Genomic DNA, 26,532 nt, shown 5'->3' on the forward strand with positions numbered 1-26,532 from the left:
TATATATGAAGGTAAAATTGCTGTGTATTGCTATATATATTATATATGCATTATATTGGTGCATATAAATACAAATTATTTTGCTTTAGTAAAAACTGGAAACCTACTTGATAATTTTGACTAGATATTAACTGTATTTTAACTAAATATTTGCTGTTTGGTTAAATAATAATAATAAACAATTATATAAAAGATATAAATGTCAATATAATATCATGCAAAAGTTCAGGGTTGGTAAGATTTTTGGTCAGATTTTCTCTTATGCTTAAACAAGGGTGCATTTATTTGATCAAAAATACATTAATAATTGTAATATTGTGAAATATTATTACAGTTCACAAATACAATAAGTGTTTTATATGGTAATGTAATTTATTTCTGTGGCAAAGTTGAAATTTCAGAATCATTACTGCTCCAGTCATCAGTATCACATGGTCCTATTAGAAATCATTCTAATATGCTGATTTGATGCTCAAGAGAATTTCTTCTTCTTATTATTATCAGTGTTAAATATAATAATATTTTTTAATCTTTCCTGTTAATTTTGATCCCCTAAGCCTTGAAAATGGTAGTGTATACTGAATGTTGGCAAAAGGCTGAAAAATATTGATATATAATTTCATTAGCTATATCGCCCAGGCCCAGCCTTAATCTCCACAGCTGTTTTATTTCTTAAAATTAGCTCGTTTATCAGAACTTGGGAAGCTGAGCAGAAACGTGTGTTCATTGAATCGCTTAAGTCAGCAGTGGAGTTGCCAAACACTACACAATACTTTCATGGATTGTGATCAACTGCTCTGTCCTGGAACAGTGGGATCTTGGCTGCGTTTCTGTCCGCTGTGAAGCACCTTCACATTTCCACCATTCAGCATCACTTGAATTCTTGACACAATGTGAGAACTTAATTTTACATAATGGGCATTTAAGTACTCCCTTTAAAACTGTTTCATATCAGCACAAAGGCCAAGCGTAGAACTTTCTGACATTTAAAATGTCCTCAATTAAATGTTGAAAGCCTCACATATGCGTAGCATTTTGTGCCACTGTCATTTCATTTTTTTCTCTCAGATTTTAATGAGAGCTCCTTTCTGAGTGCCCATTTGCTGAATTAGAGGGCTCATTAGTAGCCGTGTGAGGAGGCCTGGAGGAGGAACACGAGCACTGTGGGACAAAGGGGAGGTGGGCCAGGAAAAGAAGGCATCAGTCAGTTTAATTAGGAAATGATAGTCATATTCATGTCACTAATAATTTGATGTCACTATTTAATGGCAGTAGATGGAAATAAGAGAAAGTGCCTGTAGCTGTGAGAATTGACATGTCTCTAATTTGAATATGTTTGTAGGCTGAGTTGAATCAGTCATTTATCCTGGCTGTATATCACCCTGTTCTGTGGTTTCTTGAAATGCATTAGATAATTGTTGAGGAACTGCTATAATACCTGCAATAGCAATGGGTTATTATTGGACAGCAAACCAAGAATACGTCATGCTCCGTGGTTCATTCTCAACATTTATTTTTCATTGTGGTTTAATATGTCAGCATAGGAATTAACACAGTTTGGTTAACTGAGAGAGGAACTGAGGTGTGATGAATCATGATGGTGTGGCTCTTGATCTGTTTTCATATCAGTATTTTAGACCTTAGCAGACTTGCTGCTTAACCATAGTGATTGTGCTGTTTAAAATATATTCCAAAAAAATAATGTGGTTTCATATGATGTTTTTTGATGCGCTATGTACTAGATCTGCAGATTAATCGTTAAAAGACGGCGATCTTGATTCAAACACCCACGCGATCTCATTCCTAAATGACTGATTCGCCTGTGTCTGTTAAACCTTTGACCAAATCACATCGGAACATTCAAATCTGAGCCAGAGAGAGCAGTCGTCATGTAGAGGTACGAAATGGCTTCACAAATAGTCTTTTCAACCACCCAGTATTGTTATTTCTGTCTTACAATAATTCAATTGACCACAGAAGTACTGGGATAAAAGTTTATAGTTCAGAAATGAACACTGATGTCTCCGGTAGTGATCAAAATAGAGCAAATCACCTATTGAAAATAACATGACGCTTCAAATAACGACTGTATTGATTACATTGTTACGCCACCTGTTGGCGACAAGTGACTGTTAAAAAATTTATTTGTCATTGAATCATTCATTCAAGAGATTCGTTCAAAAACACCGATTCATCCAGTAATGAAACAAGTGAAGTATTTATGAGTGAGTCATTGACTCATTCATTCAAACCAATTCATTCTAATTAATTAAACATTTATAAATAGACTGCAGCAATTAATATTTGTTCAGAACCTCTACTAATTTACATGTTATTTTATTAACTTGTCTGTTCAGAATCGTGATCTCTATTTGAAACAATAAAATGTGATTCAAATCCAGAATCGTGTTTTTGATACTTTCATTCTAAGTTTGACAACACTTTTTTGTTGTTGTTGTTGAAAAAGACGATTATGACAGTGTAAAAAGTCCATGACTCTGTTTGTGAGATAAGTTAGGGAGTGAGTAATTAAAAGCAGTAACTGTAAGAACTTTCCAAAACATTGGAGCTATTCTAGAAACAAGCTACCTGTACTTTTGCCAACGAGTAGCGGTGCAGTGTGAGGTTTCATTATCGCTGTTCAGCACTGTTTTTGACTCACTCCGTTGTACAAAATGAAACATTTGTTTTTCATACAGTGACATTTGAGTGTGATTGCATGGACAATGATTATGAAATTTTATGACGATGATTATTATTATTATTATTATTATTTGCAGTTGTCTGTTCAAAAGATCATTCACTATCAATATTGTGTGTTTTAGAATCAGTGAAAATATTCTAGATTGCAACCAACACCCTGTTGAGTATATCTGTAGTTTCTTTCCGCTGTGTGTAAACATTCCTTCTTTGCTGTCTTGCTCTGGAAGGGTTGGACGTGGAGCAGAGCAGCTGCCGTGGTGATGTTGTCGTCATGGCAGGAGCTCCCGTGGAGTCCTCCTGGCATTCTGTTCTGTTCCGCTGGGGATGTTTTGGTTTTTTTTCCCATGTGAAAAGGAAGTTGTTCATATATACTGTGACACCTCCGGGAGCATCCTGAGCTTTGCTTCAGGCTGCACGGAAAGGCACAGAAAGACCAGTTGTTGGTAAGAGAAAATGACTTTAATTGAAATTCTCGGTTAATCCTCTCATGTTCCATTATCGTATGATGATAATGCACAATGAGTAATTAAGTTCCTCCTCATTTGGCCCGTTGGGTCTATCAGTTGTCTTGATAATGATCTTAAATTTGTTTACTGCCACAGTGATTATTGTTGTTCTATATGTCATGAAAGATATTTAACCATAGCTTCAATCTCAGATCATACACGTTGTCACACATTTGTGCCAACAAAGCACAGATATCAGATGCTGCAAAGATATTTGACACCAGCGAGCGTGGTGGGCACTGCTGACAGAATATACTCAAGCACTCATTTGCCTGTGGTTGGACAGCACTGGTGCAGTCTATTGGGTGGTGTGGTTCACTTACAGCATGATATTTGCCTAAGCGGTCTGGTTCTTGGAGATCCTGGTAATGTGAAGTCTGGCTGTGGAATTTAGAGCAATTCATGTAGGGAATCTCTGTTTTTGTTCTTCTGTTTTTCCCCTCTTTTTTTCTTTTTACTTTATTATATAAAAATACAATAATATTTAAATATTTATTTACATTTTAAAAATATTTATAGTAATAAAATTAATGTTTTTAATAACAAGTTTAATTATAATTTTTTTTTTTCAATTAAATCTGAACAAATGAGCGCAGCACACACAAAGAAACTCAGTTAACAACATACTGCCACTAACATTTTTAACATGATACAGTTTAGCAACCTCACACGACGAGTGCCGTTTTCCTGAATACCATCACGACTGAAAATGTGACATTGCTTTCATACAACAGTTCAATAAACAGTTCAAATGAAGTCACTTACATTTTAGACACAATATTGACTGTTTTTGTTCTGTTTCAGCTGTGAAAATAGTTCCAAACAAAGATCACAGCAGAACCGTATCATGATTCAGCGTTTTGAACGAATTGGCTGAGTCAAAGATTCAATGACCCATTCATAAACATCTGTCTCATTCTTGAATGAATCAGTTGTTTGAACAAATCATTTGAATGAATGACTCAATGACTCGCTCATTAAGACGGTCACCTGCGGTTTACTTTCATGTTTAAAAGTATCATTCTTTCTAACGTTTCTTATTTGTATATTCAAAAATATTTAAAACAATCTCATAACATTATTTAATGCAGTTGTAAATTTTCAGTGTAAATGATTTAATTTGATCAGCCATACCTAGGGTAACAACAGCCCTATATTATCTTATTAGGCTATTCTAATTTAATTTATTGATCAAATTTAAAAATTTAACACGAAAGATGAAGCATACATTTAATAAGATTAGGGGGGGAAATGCCCTTTAAAGGTGCAGATATGACAATATGCAGATTTAAATACGGTATGACACAGATGAGAATATTTCTTCAGAATAAATTATATTTACAGCACACACACACACACACACACACACACACACACACACACACACACACACACAAAAATTCCGGACAAGCAACTTTTTTACTCGGACAAGTGAATGACAGATTTACTTGTCCAAAGGACAAGCACATGAAAAGGCTTAATGTCGAGCCCTGTACTATGTTCACTTAAGACATAAATGACTGGATACTTGCAAAGACGGGCATTTTGACACATAAGTGTGTGCATTTGACCATTCAAGCCCAATAATACGGCAAAAAGAACTCTGTTTCTGTGTGCTGTCTTAGTATTGAACTATCTCTCAGAGAGCGTGCACATTTACTGGAATGAGTTTATTTTGCTGCTTATTGTGCTTCAACGGTTTAAAATCACTTGTTTTGTGATATGAAATAAGCTGTTATGAGTAACTTATGACAGTGCAGCACGACAAAGTCATGTGAGCGAGTAACTGTGATAGAGACAATAGTCCAAAATCTCTACAAATTTCTACCAGACCGTATGTCTCCCGGTATATCGCCCACCCCTACCAGGATGCAATATTGATTAAAAAGGCTTGTCCTTGCAGAACAGAATGAGCATCCATTAGCAGGTTAAATGGCCTTGCTTTCTCTATGAATTACATTTTAACTCCTTACAGGGTTCTTCCAGTGTGACTGTGTTATGTCCAATGATGAGAATTAGAATGAATGAAAGACTGAATTCAGGCAGCATATTGAAATATAAGAACAGCTCCATAATCTGTTTAAATTATTTATTTCTCATCAACCGGTAATTTCTATAATGAGTACAATGTGACATTTTGAAAATCATATTAATTCTATCTGTCCAATATTGCCAGACTGCAGCTGAAAGACTGCATGTGTGCATTACACTCTGGGTTAATGGAGATGGGCAGAGTGGAAGAAAAAGACAGCTTCCAGGCAGCATTGGAGCTTGTGCGCTACCCATTAGGCTATGATTTGACTCTGATATGTGGAGCCATAGGAACTTTGAAAAAATTGTTTCTGTTATAACTTTCCTGATGAAATTGTGCACATTCAATAAGCCATATCTCTGCATTTATCTCATCGCATTGCTCTCTTGATTTTGATTCAATTCAATAAAACACCACCGCAGGCAGACTTGCTGAGTAGAAATTTGATTTAATAAAGAGTGAGACAGTGCTTTCTCCCTCTCTAGCTTTTTTGCCGGCCGCATTCAAAGCATCATGTTCATTGTTGGGGAAGCTGTTGCTTGTCAGGCTACTCATAATTGTAATGCATTTCAACTACAGTCAAACAATTTTTTTGGAAAAGTAGTTTGTTGTAGCACACTACAAACTAGGCTACTAACAAGAAGATTAAAACTATGTTGAAGCTACTTTTTAAATATTTAAAAAAAAATATATATATATATATATATATTTATATCGATACACCCCAGCACTGTTTATGTTCTGTTTTAGTAGCTGTAAATGATCTTCTTTATAATTTGCTATTTAGAAAGACCATAGGACAGTTGCTTTTGGACTCAGTGTGCATATGAGGAAAAGGGGCGGAGCTTTGTCATTTCTTGAGCGGTAATGCCAGCAGATTGAGTGTGCATAGAGGTGTGTTTGTTGTGCAGTTTGATACAGTGGTGAAATCTACACCATACTGAAACACTGCCAGACACTGATCAAGAACAACCTGTTATTATTCAACAGATCTTTTTTAGGTGTTTACTCTCTACCAGTCAGCAGTTTGAAATTTGAATACATCAAGGTTGAAGTATTGAAATGATATCTCATTATATATTTATATATGTATATGTGTGTGTGTGTATACATATTTGAAGGTTTTTTTAACTAACAGCAGTAAGTGTACTGTAATTAAATAAAGTAAAGCTACTTAAATAAATGTACCTATACACATACTACCGTTCAAAAGGTTTTTTTGAAGACCCCCCTGTGGTGAAAATCAAGTTTTTAATGTTGTTTATATCTATGTTGTGTTTTAAATAAACTTTAAGACAAACCATGTGTAAATTTGTCAGTCAACAACACCATTGCTGAGTATTTTCCCCTTAAAACAGCAGTGTACCAAAAACAAGGTTTGAAACCGTCCCTACTTCCAGTTGACCAAGTGAATCAGTTAGTCCGGGTTCGTTGTGATTGAGTGGAGGTGGGGGTCTAATTTGCATATTCATGGTTCGCGTATACTAAATAAAGCAAATGAAGCAATTATTTTCACAGGAAAAACCATTTAAATATGTAAAAAAAAAGATGAGTTTTAAGGGTGTTAAATTATTGACTGCAGGGGGGACTTTAATACTTTTATTTAGCAAGCAAATTAATAATGTAATAGTAAAGACATTGATAATGCTACAAAATATTTCCGTTTCAAATAAATGCTGTTCTTTTGAGCTTTCATCAAAGAGTTCTGAAAAAATGTTTCCCGGTTTACAGAAACATGTTAATAATTGATAATAATAAGAATGTTTTTGAGCACCGAGCAATTAAAATGATTTCTGAAGCATCATGTGAAACTGAAGATTGAAAAATGGCTGCTTAAAAATCCAGCATTGTCAACGGGAATAAAAATATTACTATAGAAAACATTTTTATTTAACCTGTAAAACTATTTTGCTAGAATTGTTTTTGCTTTATTAAAATATACAAAAAATACATTCTTGGTGAACAAAAGACTCTTATGGAACCCAAACTTTTATATATATTTATATTTGCTAACACTTTACAATAAGGTTTCATTAGTTAACATTAGTTAACTACATTAGCTAACATGAATTAAAAATGAACGATACAACATTTATTAACCTTAGATAATGTTGATCTCAGTATTTATTTGTAAATTTTTTAAATCAAAAGTTGTATCTGTAAACATTAGTTAATGCACTGTGAACTAACATTTTATTTATTTTTTCCACACATTTTTACATTTAATGTGCTTTATAATTACATTTTAACAGGTTAGTAACCATTTAAGTAGTATCCACTTGATACTTTCTCCCCAGATTTGGATATCTCAGTCAAAGACTGACCACATTTATAATAAATGGCCAATCATTGTTTTATCTGAGACTGCGGTTTTTCTCTCATTTACAGACCAAACATCTGATCTGTATATCTAGCCATATAAATGGCCATTAGGCACACAGACTAACTCTTCCATGAATATGTCCTTTTGCTTGATTTAAATACAGTTTCCATGAATTTGTCAAAATGAAGAAAGAGATTAACTCTACAATTACTTTTCTTGGCCAAACAGCCCTACCAGTCACAATGTATAGTCTGTTTTCCTTAAATGCACTTCACTGACTTAAATCAGGAATATTTTGGCGTTCCCCCACCATATGTGTGTGAAAGTCTGAGGTCTGGATGTATATTTTGGTGTAGCCACACATAGTGAACGTAAAGACTTTGACCTCACTCATTCATCATGCGCTTATAGTGTTGATTTTGCTGTCTCAAAGGCAATTAGAATGCGATTAACTCCTTTCCTCCATTGTTATGAAAGACGTGGTTTTTTTATAATAAAGAAAAAGGGCTAAGGAGGAAGACGAGCAGACAGATGCATACATTTATTTACTCTTGCTCTAAAGGAGTATTTATTGTTTATTACTGAACCTTTTTTTAAAATTGAGGAATGAAATTTATTTTATTTTCTATTGGACATTTTGCTACAAAAGCTGTCGATTGAGCTTATTAAACCTGGGGACATTCGTTTAATAACTCTATACTGTAGTGTAGATCTGAGGGTGTCATCTTTATCTTCTTTTCTGTCCTCCCTTGTTATTTTCAATTCTGCTTTTTTCACTTTCAAATGTTACTAGAATACCAGTACGGTCTCTAAATAACCAAGAAGTGACAATAATGACTTGTGTATGTTCTAATAATGTGAAGTGTGCCACTTACACATGCAAATCTACAGCAGGGACTTGTGTATATTTCTGCTGATTTAAGGGTTCTGCCCCACTTCCTTTCATCCCTCTGTAATTCATCATGACCACATCCTCTCACCTCTGACACCTGTTCTCTCATCTCGTGTTCTCTTATCTTTTGCTTTTATCATTATCCTATACTATCCTCTTTCTACTCACCGTACCCTTTTTCAATAAACCTTGGGTCCTATAAATACATTCATTTTCACTGACTTTGTAATCAAGTAGTACAGTTACACACACACCAGCTATTCTGTACCACAATACAAAGAGTTTTAACTGTCATTAAAGATTAATATTGTAATTTGATCAACTGGAATCATATTCACACTGTCAGAAGAATGCAAGCAAGCAGTGGATAATTGTTTACAGCATAAATGCATTAAATATTTATATTAAAATGTTTTAATATGTAAAATATCCAACCCGATCTCACGGCAATTCGTACGAATTTTACGAGGTGGCTAATTCATACAAATTCATATGACCTCACTCGTACTAATTTGTAAAATTTTTGCTAAATCGTATATTTTACGCATTGCCCAATTCGTATATCGACCTACCCCTGACCCCGCCCCTAAACCTAACCGTCACTGGGGTTTAGACAAATCGTACAAATTCATACGAGTGAGGTCGTATGAATTCGTACAAATCAGCCACATTTTACTCACTTGTACGAATTGGTTGTGAGATAGCGTTGAAAATATCCATAATGCCATATATTTAGAACAAACAAACTGTTCAGTTTATAAAGAAATGAATTCAACCCTCTACAATGCGGTAAATACGCAACCCAATTTTAAACCTTATTGGAGAGTGTTACCGCCAATTGCTAGTAAACTACGATTTCACTCACCTGTGATTGAGTTAGAGGCAAAAATAAGTTTAGTGCAGATATAATTTCATGGCCTGCTGAGCTTTACACACTGTCCGACGCTTGGCTGAGAGCGCCCTCTCTCGCTTTCTCTCACACTCGCAAAAAATCACTCAATGCTCTTGACTGAATAACTTTTGTAACTTTAATAAGAATTCATCTATATTTCATTTATCCAGTGTTATTTTACTTTATTCAATCTCTATACTTAATCTACCTAAGCTATCTTATCTAACTACTATTAGATCTACCTTAAAAACCTGAAAAGCACAGTTTATTTAATGTGTATCTATTGTGTTTATTTGCTATTTTAATTTGATCATTTGTTCTTATTTTATTTCAGACCATTTACTTGTCTTTAATAATGTTTGAAATGTATATTTTATATTTATATCGATTTTTTTTTTTTCATTTGCATTGTTCTTTCATTCCATGTAAAAAGTCCGGCGAGTAAAACAAAACTTTTGTAGCCAAAGGCGATTCGAGCTTCAGTGTGTCCGTGGAGGGTTGGGATTGTTCAGTTTGAGTTTCTAAATTGAAATGTATTGATTGAAATTTCACTAATGCATCCAATTATTTAAAGCTTTGCCATCACAGGACTAAATTACTTTTTAAATGATTTTAAAATATAAAACAGTTATTTTAAGTTGTAATAATATTTCACAATATCACAGTTTTTATTGTTTTCATAGCAAAGAACAGGGTCCAAGACGAACAATGAAAATGTGGAAAAACACATGCAGTTTTTAAATGTTAGAGTTCTATGCATGCAAAATGCAAATTACTGCAGCAGTTCATGAGAAGATTTTTTTAAAGTTTTACCAATAAATATACTGAGATATACCCTGCATGCAAAGTCTGATAATCTCTAACCGTATGGTCACAATGGTATCTGGAGGTCGGAGAAATGGGCATGCCGAAAGGTCTTTTTTGTGAACATTGTATGTTAGCATGTTAACGGACAATCTGTCACGAACAATGCCTGTTATTTGGGTAGGGTTAGGGGTTAGATTTTTTTATTGTATCATTGTGTACCTTTCGGCACACCCATTACAACCTGCAGCTACCCCCGTCTCCAATGTAATAGCCTTTTAAAACAAATACATCCGTCTTATATCCTTCGAGCCTCTTCTGGGTGTGTGTGTGCACAAATGTATGTATGTAAATATATGGTCCGCATGTAAATTTAAGACATGCATTTTAATAAGCTGCTGGCGTTGAAGGGTTGGTCTGATCAGACTTGCATGAAGCGTATTCGGTCTGTGTTGCTATTGCAGTTCTGCTCTTTTATTGAATATGTTGGGAAGAGAAGGCTGAGGCCTTGTGCAGTGTGCATCACATCACACAGAGTAGGTTATTTCTATACTCGAATGTCAGGTTTACAGGCCCAGAACATTTCTGCAAGGTTAGGATTGTGGAGTGTTCCCCACCATGCTGAATATGCAAACTCATGTCAAACTGTCAGCCAAGAGAGCTACTCAGAGCATGGGAACTATTACGTTCTTGTTAGACTAGTATTCAGTTTCTTCTAAGCTCTTGTAAGAGCCTGATACAGGGCTGCTGAAGCAGATCCATGAGTACGACCTACCCATGCAAAGAGAGAAAGACGTAAATGTTTTTCTGAGCATGTTCTCAGTAGCATATTATCCTTAATTCTTTTTGAATGAGAGCACTGAGACAGAGAGCAACTTCAAGAACCTCTTTATGAATCACTTGTGGTAGAATCCTTATACAAAACTGTACAGCGTAAAATAGAGATGCTCCAGTTGTCATTAAATGAAGGCATTCAATTAAACAAAAGTAGCAGTGACAGTTTCCACAAAAATATTAAGCAGCACAACCATTCTCAACATTGAGAACAATAAGAAATACAATTTATTAACTAATTGTTTGTCTGAACAACCCTGCCCTGCACATTCTTCTCTACAACACATTCTTCTTATTCTAAGATGCTTTGTAATTCAGTTAGTCTTGTTTTAATACTTTCTTTTAGTCGTTCTTACTCTGCAAGAGATTGTGACTCCTTTTACATACTTTACTCTGATTTCCAGTATCAGTGTTGCTCTACATTAAATCCAGACCCACTTTTTGTCTATCTTTGATACATATATTCATGCATACCTACATGCATATGCTGTCTTATTCTTCCCTCTTTTTCTTTTATCTCTTTTTTTCTGTCTAGTTTTTTTTTTTTTTTGCTCATTACTCTCTCTCTCCCCGTAGGAATGTTGGCTTAAACTCAAAAATGTTAAATCAGCTTGTCTTTGTTCCCTGGGCCCCACTGCTTTCAGGCCGTCACCCCACATGTGGACGTAGACCCCATCTGTAAGGTGGAGAGCCTGGATAGTGTGGATCAGCGACCTCCAAAACTCATGAGCAACTTCACTAAATCATACACTTTAAAAAAGGTGAAATTTATTGTAAAAAGAAATTGCAACAGTGGTTACCGGAACTTTACTGTACAAAGTATGGTACAAACTTTTTTTGATTTTACAAATTTAAAATAAATTGACAGCAAAAATGTACAGTATATTTCATTAAATGATATAGGGCCCTATCTTGCACCCAGCGCAATTGACTTTGTACACCGACGCATGTATCATTCCTATTTTGCACCCGCGCACAGCGGACTTTTCCCTCCACAGACGCACGTCGGTAAATTAGGGAATGAATTTGCGCTCCCGGGGGCGGTTCAGCGCAAAGAGGACGTGTGTTCCGGCGCAAACGTTCCCTGGTGCTATTTTGCAGGTTTAGAAAACAATTCTGCCACTGACCAGGAAAAACCTAGTCTAAAGTCAGTGGTGCGTTGCACATGTTATTCAGATGCTATTTTAAGGGCGCATGCTTGGCCATAATGTAGCGTGTGCACAACGCGCATACACTTTGATTCTCTCATCTACACAGAAGAAGCAGTTTTCATTTTTGCAAATCATAGGCTACATTATTAAAAGGAAAAATATTAACACACGAGGGAAATCATTGTTGTGTCCATGAAGATGTGAAAAAATAGGCATAAATCTAGCTTACACATTTACCCAAATTATTATCAGCTGTTTAACCGAAGCTAATTTGGGTGGGTTTCTCCATCCCCAATGTAACTTCTCTGTCTTTTACGGGCGTGATGAGAACGTCGTTCTCCTCAGCTGTGAACCGCTCCTGGTGTGCGCCTGGCAAATCCGCCGTTATAATAGCAATCCGCCATGGAACAAGCGCGCCTGCTCTTAAAAGGGAATGTGAGATGTCGCTCTGATTGGTTTATTTCACGTTACGCCCAAACCACACCTATGAGTAATGAAGCTACTTCAGACCAACCCATTTTAGATTTGCGTCGGGCGCAAGAGTCATTTATCCCTGTTTTGCAGAGCAAAACACTTAAATTAATATTTATTTTGCAAACTATCCTGCAAGCCTAAATTTTACATTTTGTTATGGAACATCAATTACAGTGAATCTGCAAATTACAGTGTTTATTTCATAAATTTAAAGTTTAAGTGTTTTTTTGTTTAGTTTTTTTTACAAAAAGTAAGTTGCTATAACAAGTCAATAAATAAATAATAAAACAATAAATAAAGACTACAACAGTTGTTCAAGCCATTAAGCCCATGCTCTCTCTAGTAGTTGTAAGTCTTTAGCAACATTTATGCAATATTTTGTTCTTATTGTACCTCCACATGAGGTACATTGTCCTCAACCAGGCACAATATATGAAAGATATATGAAAGGAATATGACAGAGGCTATTTGGCGCAGACCCAATGTGCGGGGTTACTCTCGCTTCTGGGCTTCATATGTCCTTTCCTCCCACATCCAGACACAAACACACATTTACTGTCTCTCTACCTTCAAGCATAGAAGAGCGGATGGAGAAAAGGCAAACCCAAGTGGAAAAATTTGTTATACAGATGTCATGTGTGGAGGGCTGCTTTTTTGGATCCAGCTTTTCCTCCTCTTCCCTGTGGCCTCTTCTTCACTTTTAATCCTCTACCTCTCCATGACCTTTTCCCCCATCATCTGATTATCTGCGTCTTTCTCATCTTTTTCTCTCGCTCTGTCCTTCAGCACTAGCCTTTGTGTGGCTGCTTGGACTAATGGCACAGACTATTTTGGTTTGAATGTATTGAATTGCTTTGTTTATTCAGGCACTCTTTGAAATATGCAGCGCTTAACGGCGTCTCCGTATTAAAGGAGTAAACCAATGTGACGTATCTTCTGGCCATCAAGGCAATGTGCCTTAATCCAAGTAAGCTGTCTTTTTTTTTTGGTTCATTTTAGTACAAGGCTGAGAGTGGAGAATTCCCATAGCCATACAGGCTATGTAGCTTTTCGTTAACTTGTTTAGCTTGAAATGGTCAAATCGGAGAATAGCCTAGTGCAGCATACAGCTTTGTAGCTGGGACCAAGTGTTAATAAGTTACATTTTTAATATTAAAGTTTTCTCCTGGCAAAAAATGGCAGAAATGTAGAAATGAGCAAGCAACATTGCAAGAAAAGTAGGCAGAGAGGGAGGCTCACATATGTGCTATACCCACAGGGAAACATGTTGTCTGTGAGTTGCACATGGCTTTTATGGCCTCAAGTAAATTCTCCACGTAAGTTTAAGAAGTATTTGATTGAACCTTTGCCCAGGGGCCAGATTGGATTCGTGTGTACATATCGAGGGTAGAAAGAAAGACTGGGCATCAGTCAGACAAGACACATGAGCATCATAAGCATTCATAGCATTATGCTATGCATTACCACTTTAGTCTAACAGGAATGTCTAACACATGAATTCGACAGATTTTATTATTTTCCTCTGGTGATATGTTTGAGTGCTTTGTGACATGAACTTCTCCTTGCAGTTTGGTCAGTGACCCAGCGTAAATTTTAGGACTTTGTATTTATGCATTTTATTGTAAATCACAGTGATTTCAGACAGAGCTGTTTTTATATTTTGACCTGGCTTTCTGCTCTCTCAGCACCCCGTGAACCATTGCATCAGTTTCCCCCTCCAGCCCAAATGCATTTCAGATGGAATTGCTTTGATGTGATGAATTACTATCACCATAAATTGGTCACTGCTATTTTTTACTTACCAGCACACTTTTTATGCTTGGTAGGTTGTATGTGGGTCATTCGATAGCCCATCCTACAGGGGCTCCGTGCATCGTGCAAATTTTTATTCGGTAATGTATTTTTTTTCTCCTTTTGAAGAACACTTGAGCTCTGGTATCCTTAAGTGCCTCTTTAATGTCTCTTCCCATTGACTGGTAAATTTAATGGTCAAATAAAATCAGGTTGCTGATGTTACTTGCTATGAATACTATGATTTAATTTAACACCCCAAATTAAAAACAAGTCCCATTCGATTTACAAACTAAGAGAGTCAAAAGGATGACTGCCAGTTGGTGAGCTCATTTGCATTGACCAAATACCAAGATATACAGTGGAAAGATTTGATTCTAAGCAACTGCTACTGAATCTCAATAGCTGTTTCGTGAACACTGAAAAGCCAAAAGCGACACTGGAGACATTAAAAGCAGAACTTGAAGGGGCTTGGTAATGTGCTTGTTAGGCTTGGCGCGATAGTCGGTGTTACCGGTGTTACACGGTGTTCAGTCACAACACCGGTTTCATCACTTGCCCACCGCAGCACCGCAAAAAATTTTTTTTAAAGCAATTACGCAGTATCCATATTTTCTGTCACCAGTTGACTAGCGTTGTATGATCATGCTCAACTATTCAAGCGTGACAAAACAAGAGACCGCGCTGTAAGTCCTGCCTATTACACACGCACACATACATACACACACACGAAAAAGACGCGCGTCAGTATCGAGCGCAGAGAAATTCATGTGGCGTTTCCTGTTGGAACGAGGTTGTTCGTTAAATTCACACGAGCTCTAAACGAATGCGAGACTGCTGCGATTAGTCAAAATTTATTAATGAAACAAAATCAGAGGGAATAGTTTCTTTAATGTATTTTTTCACCGGTTGGCCGGTCACATGGGTTTCATAGTTTTCAGTTAGGCTAGTGCGGAGATTCCGGGTTTCCCGATAACGATGTATCTAAGCTCTTAAGAGCGTTCTCTGTAGCTCATCACACGCCGCAATTCCACGCGCGTTTCCCAAAAATGCACTTAACATGAATGCGCGAGAACGCGTTCCTGCTACTTAAGAGTCGCTGTCCATTCGCGAAGTGATGAAATGTAACCTTACATGGTGTATTCTTATTCTTTTTAATAAACGTTTTATGTTTAAAAGCGTTTGCGTTTTTCAAGAATAATAACGAACCCACCATTCAAACACTGTGGTTGAATCCGAAATCGCGCCCTCAAATAGGGCGTTATTGTTCTCAACATGATCTCAAGCAGTGAAAAATAGAGGACACTGACAACGCGCTGAAAGACAGGACCAAGCAGGTAATATTTAATATGAAACAAAGTCTCAACTTTCAAATTTGGTCAGTCAAATATAAAATAGGCCTACCGTTTTTTGGCTCTTTAATGTGTTGTGACAGATTGCCTCAGTTAAAGCCAAGTTCAAATCCACCGAAGTTAATCAATAACTCTTCTGACTGCTTTGTCGCACAAAAATGGTGGAATTTGATTGGTCAGATCGCATGTCAATCAAACTCAATACGAATGATGAATTGACGCCATGTAAAAAAAAAAAAATTACATCACTCTAACACCCCCCACCCCCACGATGAAACCGGTAATACCGGTGTTGTCACAAGTCGATTAACCGGTGGGAGAATATTATCACCGTCACATCTCTAGTGCTTGTACAACAGATTTCAGGGCCAGAAGAACAATGCAGTCCTACATAGCTGTAACTACTCAGTTCATAACAAATAATTGACAGATGCAGTCACGGTGCCTGGGCGATATAGAACTTAATAGTGACCACACAGTAGAGAGCCTGAGGGAGGCCTTTAATGAGATGAGATGTGATGTATACAGCAACGAGACTCCACATGGCAGAACTTATGACTGATAGCGCTTCAAACAACAAAGGCTTTCTCTGATTATTATAGTATTTCTTGCTTTGGACGTGATCTTGACTTTGCAGGACATAAGGGCCTCAAAGTTTGTTTAGGTAATACCTTGTCATATTGATGTGCATGATTGGTGTCACATCATGTTAATATCAACATAGGCTCATTGGGAAAACTTGCCTTTTCCTACATTCCCCCCCCCCCCCCAAAATTTTTACCTATACATACAATTCACTGCAGTTTCTTGCTGAAAAAAAAAAGAACATTAGTTGCAGTAAATCACCAACAGTTTTATTCCTTTTCAAACAAATTACATTATCGATTAATAAAGATAAATTTTCGCGTGGTTCCTTGCACAATGCTATGTAATGACCTCAATCACTTTTACTAGTGTTGATGATTTGTAAACTAATACATTATTACACAACCAGCACCATATGGCTTTTCTGGTGTGGTAAACTTGCTTGGTAGGTCACCTGGTACAGCATTACACTTACGAAAGGGTGGTCAGACTTCCTTTCTTTCTATTCAGCCCATTTATTATGTTGAAGTTCCTTATCATGGTAACAGCCAACTGGCGAGTAACTGTTAAATGTGCACACGGCACATTTAGTCTCGGTTGTCTGTGATTTGATAAGACTCTTTTATTAAGTTGAAAGCCTTTTACTGTACTCATTCTGTCTTGCTTTACTGCCAGACAAGCTGGCTTTTGTTTGTGACATTTAGACACCATTCTATAGGAGGTATCTTTTGCTCAAGATGGCGACCGGTCTGGTTCAGTTGGGGACGGGTCAGGTAATTCTCACTGATGCTATCCCATGTCATTACCAAAATCCTTTGCCATGTTCTGAACTTTTGATCTCTCTCTTTCGCCTTTTTTTTTTTTTTTTTTGCCCTCAATTCCAGTCTCCACCTCTTTTTTTTCTCTCTCACAGTGTATGCTGGACCCAAGGGAGTTCAGTTTAAGTCGGTCAGACTGGGCTGGTAGGCCTCTAGGTTGAGGTTAATGAAGAGGGGAAGTGAAAAGGTGCACAGAGTCCCTGCTTGGGTTATCGTGGCCCTACCTGCCCCGGTAAGGAGATTTCCCCCTTTTGTTGAGGCTAACGGCTAGGGCAAGAGAGGGAATCTTGAACACCGACCCTATTGCAAGATAAATCTAGTTTCAAAAACATGTACCAGGTTCTTAGAAAAGTACTCTTTATATTCATGCTGATTTGATAGGGTTTTTGGACAACTTCTAATTTTTTTTTAATCTTGTTAATTTTTTTTTTTTTTTAAATGGATGTCTGTGTAACCACATTACTAAATATATTTTCAATGTAAAGCGTGTTTATCATTTCCTGTTTTTTTTTCTCCTCTTCTTTCTGCATGTTGTTTGTACCTTGACTTTGATATGTGTGACCATTTTTTTCCCCAAAAATATATAAGCTCTAAACCAGTTTTGTAAATTTTTATTTCTAAGACAGTAACAAATAGATAAAAATGTTCTTTTAATGAGAATTTTTTGTGTAGAAATATATATTGTATTGTACTTTCAAAACAATTATTTTATTTATAAAATACTGTAATGTGTGATTGTATCTACATTGTGTGCCAAAAAGGTTTAAAACATAAATGTTATACACAAAACTTTGACATAATAAAAAAGCAGAATGACAGGTTAAAATCACTAAATTATATATAATAAAGAATTAGCACACACATTCAGTCTTCTGAATATTGTAAGACGTTACTGTCATTTATTTTTAACTGTTAAGGTTCTTACAAATAATAATCTTAAATAATAACAGCTGATTGCTTGCATCTTCTACGTTCAGGTTGATTACACAGATAAGCTCAAACGATTAATGATTAATATATTTAAATATTATAATATATTTATCTAAATTTCAAAGTGCACGACAAATAAAGTTATTGTCTCCTAAACGAAATAATCGATTCTGAACTGCTGAAACGAGTTGTCAACAATTCCAGTCTCACTTCCTGTTATAAACCTATTTAACACATTTGTATAATTCCAGCTTATGGTCTGCTTTGACCCTCTCTCACTTTAAAAGGATGAGGACTTGTGCTGGAATTGATTCAGAAAAAACAACGCCATCGTTCGTATCACTGTGTATCAAGCTCTGAAAACCCTCTGTAGCTGAAATTCAGATTTCATTTCTGACGTGCTGTAAGTGGTAGACCAATCACAACAGACTGGGCATCTGACCAATCAGAGCAGAGTATATGTCCGCGAAAAGAGGGGTATAAAGCGACTTGATGATCGAACAAACCATTTTCAGACTCTTTGAAAAATGAGGTGATGTGCAATGTATATTATGAGAAAATTTTTTTTTTATTTTTTTTTAACCTTTGGATGAATGTAAACCTATTATAGGAGACCTTCAAAACAAAAGTAGGACCCTTTAAAATAGCATAATAGCATAAAGAATTTGAATTCATATGGTCATCACAGAAGATGTTTATAGAAGTCTTTGCATAAATGTATCAATTGCATTTTATGTTTTTATGTCATGTCATTGACCCACAACCACAGGCAATGTGTGAAGTCCAACATGGTCAACATTTAGGACTTGCTCCGTTCCCCCTGGTGAGTTCAGAGAGATCCAGCTAGTTATTGGCTCAGGGGATCTGTAAAGCAACACTTTTACAGTCTTATGGCCCTCATAACTCATATGTTAGCTTTTCTTTGCTCGCTCACCCTCTTTTTTTTATCACACATCTCACTGAAGTGGCTTTAACCTCTTGCTTAAAAACAAAGACTGTTTTGTGACTGAGTTCCGTACAGACCCTCACTGTTTTTTTGTTTTTTTTCTTGTACACTCACTGGTGTTGATTCTGCTCTGGACAAAGGCTCCTCACTGATGTGTGATGGCACACAGACCGCCACTCGGTGTTACTGGGGCAGCAAACAGCTTGGGCGATGCAGGCAGAGCCTGGCATCACAACATCTTTACTTGAACATATAGTACACAGTGTACACACATGACTGAAGCCAGATCTGTGTACACACATGTGGGTGTGTCAGTGTCATCAACATCCTTATCTCTGTTTTTTGTGTCATTCACACACTCACTCTCACCATACTGTTCTAGGGGATGGATCAGTCTTGGAGGTAATGTGTTAGAAGTATGATTGGTTACTGTCTGATGACTGAAATCGCGCAATGGCCAAATATGCAAAATGTGCGTAAAAATCGGTGTTGAAACTGCTTTACCAGTTGCTTGGTAAATTTTGAATGAATTTTGACAATGCATGGTTGTGAGAATGTGAGATTTCTTAGTGTTATCATCAAATCGCAACAGTTGTGATGTAGTTATATAAATATATAGTCTGAGTAAAGCACAGCTGTTTAGATTAATTTGAAAATGCTACTCTGCAAGTGCTGTGTGTGTGTGTTTGAGTCGCTTATAATTTGCAATTGTGAAAGCAACATCTTCCCAAATTTGTAATGAGAATTGTTTATAAATCTGTTGGTTACAAAAAAGAAGCGTTAAGGTCTCCCTGTGGCTTAACAATGGTTTAACAAAACAAAACACAATGGTTTAACGTTTTAAAGCATAGTAATTAAGACAATAATAAATGTTAGTATTGTAATTTTACTTTTGTTCAGTAAAATAAAATAAAATAAAATAAAATAAAATAAGGTTTTCCTTCTTTTTTGTCTTTAGCTGATCACATGCCTGTCTTTAGGCAATCTCAAAATGAATATCCATTTTTTGTCAAAATGTACATTATAATGATCTAATGCCTACATTCTCTTCATTTTTTGTTTTTTGTTGTTATTTCTTTAGTATTCCTTTAGACAACATACAATAGAGCTGCAATATTGGCCATTTTACTGAGCCATAACATGAGAATACTTCAAAGCTTATTGTAATTGGCTAGAATATGAATATATTTGTGCATCCATAACTACTTATTTAGTTAGTATAGTACTTGAGTAATATTGTAGTAATATCGTAAAACTAATGCTCCTCAACTCGTGCCTTAGGAAGGATACGTGCTATTATAATGTGCCACCTTAACGGGGACATTTATCATGTTGCAAATCGGCCATTTGTGGAACTGAGCCTTTGTAGAACACACAGAGAGAAAATGCATCTTTGAAAGGGACAGCTTTGCAGAACACAGCGTTTCTTTCTATAGGCTGAGCGAGACCTGAAGGACCTTCTGCATTCTAGTTAGCGAATGTTAATGAGGTGAGAACAGAGCTGTTTTTTATTTTTATTTGGTTTTGGTATCACATCTTGGATAGCGTGCGCTTCTCTTATTTTTGTCACCCTCTTTCTCTGTCACTCACGCTTAAAGTGTCTTTCACACATTCTCACTGTGTGCTGCTTTACGCCATGTGACGGAGTTGTCACATGGCGCTGCAGAGAACAGACATGTAACAAGTGTAGTGTGATGTACTGTCACACTCACATAGACGTACACACTCTTACAGATAAATTTATGGAGGTACAAGGAGCCTGTCAGTACAGTCAGGATGTATTGTCAGTGTGTTTAAAAAAAGCTCTTGGTGGGCCACAGTTTTAGCCAGTTGGGTGTCATGACGGGTTTATGGGTTTGGTTTGGACTGTACGTTTTGAAAGGAGTATGGTGTGACAGGAATAAATGTGTGCGTTTTCTCTCAGTACTTATTCGTCATCCTCTCTTTCTGCTCACTTTGTTGTGTTTCTGTCTGCATATAGAATGGAATGCATTCTGTGAGGTATTTATAGGTGAGAACTTTGGCATGGAAGAAAATGCCACCTGGTTTTATATGAGTCTAAATGAACAATTTTTGCAGACATGTTGCAAGATAGTAACACATTTTTTGTGAAGAGGAGAACATCTTACATGCCAACAAGGATGCAGTTCAACTCCAATAAACATTGCAAATGGAAGATTTGTGCCACATCACTGAACACATCCCAAGAACAAGAGTTAAATAAAGAAGCATCTACAACGTCAAACTGGATGGATTAATGGTCTTCATTCAGAAGTTCAGTGTGATCTGTCTAAAGGCCAGTACAGTGTCTTAAAGGAATATTTCACTCAGAATTCAAAATTCTGTTTAGAACACAAAGGAGAATCTTCAAGCGTCTGTTTCCCACCAACATATTATTCTGACCATTGACTGTCAAACCCCACAGAGGCAAAAAAGAAAAAAAGAAGCCTCATAAGAGATGACTTGTGCACTATATTCCGAGTTTTCTGAAGTGAAATGATAGCTTTGCGTGATGAAACGACAGAAAATTAAGAAGGGATGCATTAATATTTCAAATCTTTCCTATGGTCTATATTAAAATGATACCCTATTTAGTCTAAAAAAAAAAAAATGCTAAAAACTAATGTCGTTTTAAATGCTACCAGTTTGATACCATTATGATGTTATTCAGTTAGAGATTAGCTAAAGATTACATTTAACTGTTTTTGAATTATTAGTGTTTTTAAAGATTAACTTTGAACCTTAAATGTTAAATGGCAAAAGTAATGTACTGTATATGTGGAAATAGTGGAAATGCACAATAAAAAATAAAAATAAAAAAAATAAAAAAATAAAAAAACTTTTGAAAACAATCAAAAGTTAGTTTTTTGGGGAAAAATAATACTTTTATTTAAAATGGATGCATAAATGTATCAGTGTCAGTCACATCATGCAATTTGATTTCAAATAAATGTTCTTTAGAATTTTCTGTTCATCAAAGATTCTTGAAAATGATGTATTCCAGTTTTTAACAATAAGAATACGATTTTTTTTTTTTTTTTTTGCACCAAATCAGCATATTACAATGACTTCTGGAGCATCATGTGACATTGAAGGCTCTGTAATGGCTACTGAAAATTCAGTTTTGTCTTCACATGAATAAATTACCAAAATGAAAATTCTGGGCCGAAACCGATGGGCCGATGCACTTGACCAGATATTTGACAGAAAATATATCAATATTGATTATCAATATTGTAACAAGGTTAGATGTAATGGGAAGGAGGCGGGAACCAGCGAAACAACATATTTTAATAACATAAATAAACAAATACAAAAACGAAAGTAAAGAGGGTAGTCCCTCACGGTCGACTGCCGCCACACATAATAAAACAAAACATTAAATAAAATATTCCAGGCCTGGCATCTCTCGATCTCCACTGTCGTCGCTCCTCCTCTTATGCTTCCGCTCCTCTGTGAGAGATACGAGACTGGTGCGTCGCGCATGTGTCGCTCATCATCAGTAATCAATCACGCCACTGGCCTCGCGCCGCTCTACCATGGCCCTCAACCTCGTCCTGCTCGCCACAAATATATTATTCTTTATCTTTCTTTATATTCTTTATATTACTGTTTTTACTGTATTTTTTTTTATCAAAATGTTTTAAGGTTTAAGGTTGCCATGAGAGTGAGTGAATAATGATAGAATTAAAATTTTCTGTGAACCATTTAAACTTTATTTTGGCTATCACACTCCAACCCTGGAATACAAGCCATGGGATCTGAATGGCAGTCAGCACTAAACCATGTCCCAATGACTGAACCTATACACTTGCACTCACAGAAACAAGTATGCTATAGTGCTGTGCGTATATGTGTCTTTCTTTTCCATGGAACAGTCAATTGATACTCTGTCGATCCAAGGGGAGTTCTGTTGAACGCCCAACTTGTCACAACTTGTGCACCTGCAAAAGAGTGTTCGTTTGTTTTCTTGAACCCTAAGGATTGACTATGAAATCAATGTTTACAGTGGCTTTTGTGGCTTTTAGTTTTCTAATACCACTACTTATCAACTTGAATCCTGTGTGAAGTTAAACCAATGTTAAAAAAACAAAAAAAGTAATCTGTAATGAGGCAGAATCATGTCAGTAACTTCATGCCCTCAAGAAACTGGAATTGGCACTGTTAATTCTATACTAGGCTTATCTTCATTTTTTTGTGCTCACTCTGCTGGCCCTTTTCATCGACTGCCTTGGTCCGTCAAAGTAATCCCTCTATAGAGTTCGGTTTGTCTGTCCCAACTCACCTTCCTTCCTTCCTTTGTCGATCATCTTTTCCTTTTCTTCCTATGTGTGTACTGGATAGCGGCTTTTGAAGTTCCAGTTCATATGGTGATGGTCACATGACCTTGATTGACCTTGTTAGTTGGTATGGATGTGTGAATGAGCATGGATTTTTATTGGGTGCTGTGATGCTTCCCAGAGGCGAGTCATGAAAGCGTACCATCTAATAGGGTGGCCTAGTGAAGCAGAGCTAATGCACTCAGGGTGACAGCGATGGATGTGAGTTTTTTTCATTTTCTTTCGACACAAGGCAGGCTGGAACAGCTATCAAGGAGATGATACAGGGCCAGGGACATCTACTGAGGAAATTGCTGGTGTTGTCACGTTCTCTGATGTGAGTTGGGTTGTTTGCAGCATTGTTTGTCCTCATCACTGTTGTAGGAAGATGATTGGGCTTGACACAGCGGCTTGAGTGAGGGGTGTGAGGAAGATTGGTCGCTTGAGGGACTGTAGACATAGGTTAAAATGTTTGGACAGGGAGGACAGACTTAAAGCGTCCCCTGGTAGTGACTAGCCTCATTAAAAAAATAGCATGGCAACCAGAGTAGATAATGCAGCTGTCAGTCATCAAAACTTTCTGTCCCTGTGTTCCTTTCTTTTGACCAAGTAATGTCTGCTACAGCTGTGCGATTTCGGCAATCCTATAAGATCATTATAAATCACACTGTACGACATGAATCTAACAAACTTGGGTACGACATGTATTGGGGTGGCACGGTTCACAAAACCCACGGTTCAGTTCGTATCACGGATTTAGGGTCACGGTTTTCGGTTCTGTACGGTTCTTGTTGTTATTTTTTCTTTTAATCTTTAACACTCCAGAAATTTACTTCAGCATATGATATATAGCTTAATTATCCACAATTTAGGATACAGTATTAAAAAAATTGTTATATCATGTAATCATGCACAAACTGAATTTGACATGACTTTAAGCACATTATTGGGACCATCTCTGAGGAAAGCTAGGTGAGATTTTGATACAGCAAGAGAGAAGACATTGATGACATGCTTTTCATTTATTTGGCAAAAAAAGGAGAATGTGTATTGCTATCTCTACAGGAACTTATGTGCCTTTTTAACACTCAAATCATTTATCAAACTACCAACTTCAGTGTGGCTCTTACAAAAATTGTATCTTTTAAAAGAAAAAGAGAGGAACTCCTAAAGCTCTGTCTTTTAAATAAGTCAAAATATGTTAAACATAATTGCCTATAATGAGGCTATAACAATAGCAAGGCCATAATCATATAGTGAAGCATACGTTCAACCAGCTCAACACAAAAACAGTATCAACAATGCTTCTATTCCCTGAGAGTGAGGTTACATTTTTCTTCAGTGCAGTATTTGGAAACACATGACTGGAGTTCTTATCTAAACTTAAAGTGCCACTGTATATATTTAAATATTAAAAACAAAAATGCTGGCTATCAATATAAAATGTTGCAACACACTGCACTGTTTAAAACAACAATCCTCTGTTCACTTCATTTTCAAGAATGCAAGAATATCAGTTTGTTCACATTTTCTGCCAAGAGGCGAGACCTACTTGCATTGCCTATGTCCCCTGCCGTTGAGAAAACACGTTCACTTGGCACAGATGTACCTTGGACAGCGAGGTATGAGTACTTTCATCAGCTGACCAAATCCTTCACACCCAATCACACTGTACGGTTGCATATCTTTTGCTATAAACATCCCCAATGCTTTAGTTATGGCTATTGCCCTGTCCGACTTATCACTGAGAGGTAGGGCTGAACGATATATCGTTATCGTATCTATATCTAGATATGAACTTTCAAGATATTACTATAGAAAAAAGCAACGATATAGACGATATAGATTTCCCCTCTCCGCGCTCGCCCTGCATACAACTCTGGCAGTCACAACAAACATCAGTTTTACGAGTGCCCTTGAATGCACCGCTAAAGCCAGCGCGCACACACTACCAGGGACGTGGGAACTATATTGTGAGAGGGGGGGGCGGCGTTTCCATGGTGACGCGTCATTGCTTGTCACGTGACACACCGCAGCAGCAACAGCGCTGAATGAATGATGATCTGCTTTTATGTCATTTTTTATTCAGAATATTCACAAATGTGTTAGCTATGGCATGAAATATCTGATATTCCGATTGTCAAATACATGCAAGTGGAAGTATATTGTTGTTTAAACACCTTTATAACGATCGCGTTAGTTGAGCTGTATGCGCGATGGGCGCCGCCGTGTTAGTTTGTGCCGCAGACGCAGTTCAGAGAATCGGATCTGTTGGATTTACAACCTCTATGTTTACAACACGTGAATTCATCCACTTCTCCCGAAATACTTAAAAGTAAGTGGCTGGTGAACTGGGAATAGAATAGAGTAAACATTGAAGTTACTTACACAATGTGTATCTGATATGAATAAAACGTGTTGAATTATAATGGAAAGGATTATTATTACCTCTTCCATAGACATCAGTGTGTATTTTACAAACTCTAAATGTATTGTTTTTTTAGTACTTATGTGAATTTATATGTTTGAAACCTAAAATAAACAGTATGTGGTTGAAAACACTGAAAAGTTGTGATATATGACAGCTCTGAGCGCGCCTGTCTCTGGCTAAATTCAACATTTGAATTTAGCAGTTGATCATGTGATGCACTTGATTGTACGCTCCAGGGACCAGCCTAGACTGATTACACCTGTGTGATCGTAAGTGCGAAAGGCTTAAAAAAACAATACATTTTCTGACACAAAATTTTGAAATGTAGGCTTAAATCAAACACATTTTAATTCAGATTCTGTATTTATATATATATATATATATATATATATATATATATATATATATATATATATATATATATCGTATTGTATCGATATCGAGATATCTGGCATGAAAATCGAGATATGAAATTTTGTCCATATCGTTCAGCCCTACTGAGAGGTTGCTTAAATGCTGCGGACAGTAGAAGTTGTTTCCTAACTGGCTCTCTCCTGCTTACGCTGTCTACCGACACATTGACGTGATGTCTTCTCAGATTAACTGACATATTAGAAGTGTTTCCATTAGCATATTGAATGCATTTTACACAATGCTTGCACACAGTCGCAGTTCTATCTATTGTTTTATTTCCGTTGTCATCATAGGTAACATGAAATCCAAAATGTTCCCACACACCGGACTTATAC

At 36.6% G+C, this 26,532-nt stretch overlaps 1 protein-coding gene across 3 annotated transcripts in view; it reads left to right on the forward strand.

Moving 5' to 3' along the window:
- thrab (thyroid hormone receptor alpha b) overlaps window positions 1–26,532 on the forward strand; it is a 150,153-nt gene that overhangs the window by 23,666 nt on the left and 99,955 nt on the right. The window contains exon 1 of one of the 3 annotated variants that reach the window (XM_084134543.1): window positions 17,370–17,389. The exons of the other annotated variants lie outside the window; for them this stretch is intronic. The gene's annotated coding sequence lies outside the window, so the exon portion shown is untranslated. Of the gene's footprint in view, window positions 1–17,369; window positions 17,390–26,532 lie in introns of those variants that run through there. 3 annotated transcript variants of the gene reach the window in all.

The sequence above is a fragment of the Abramis brama genome (genome assembly GCF_963993115.1).
Source record: "Abramis brama genome assembly, chromosome: 14".
Lineage (NCBI taxonomy): Eukaryota > Metazoa > Chordata > Actinopteri > Cypriniformes > Leuciscidae > Abramis > Abramis brama.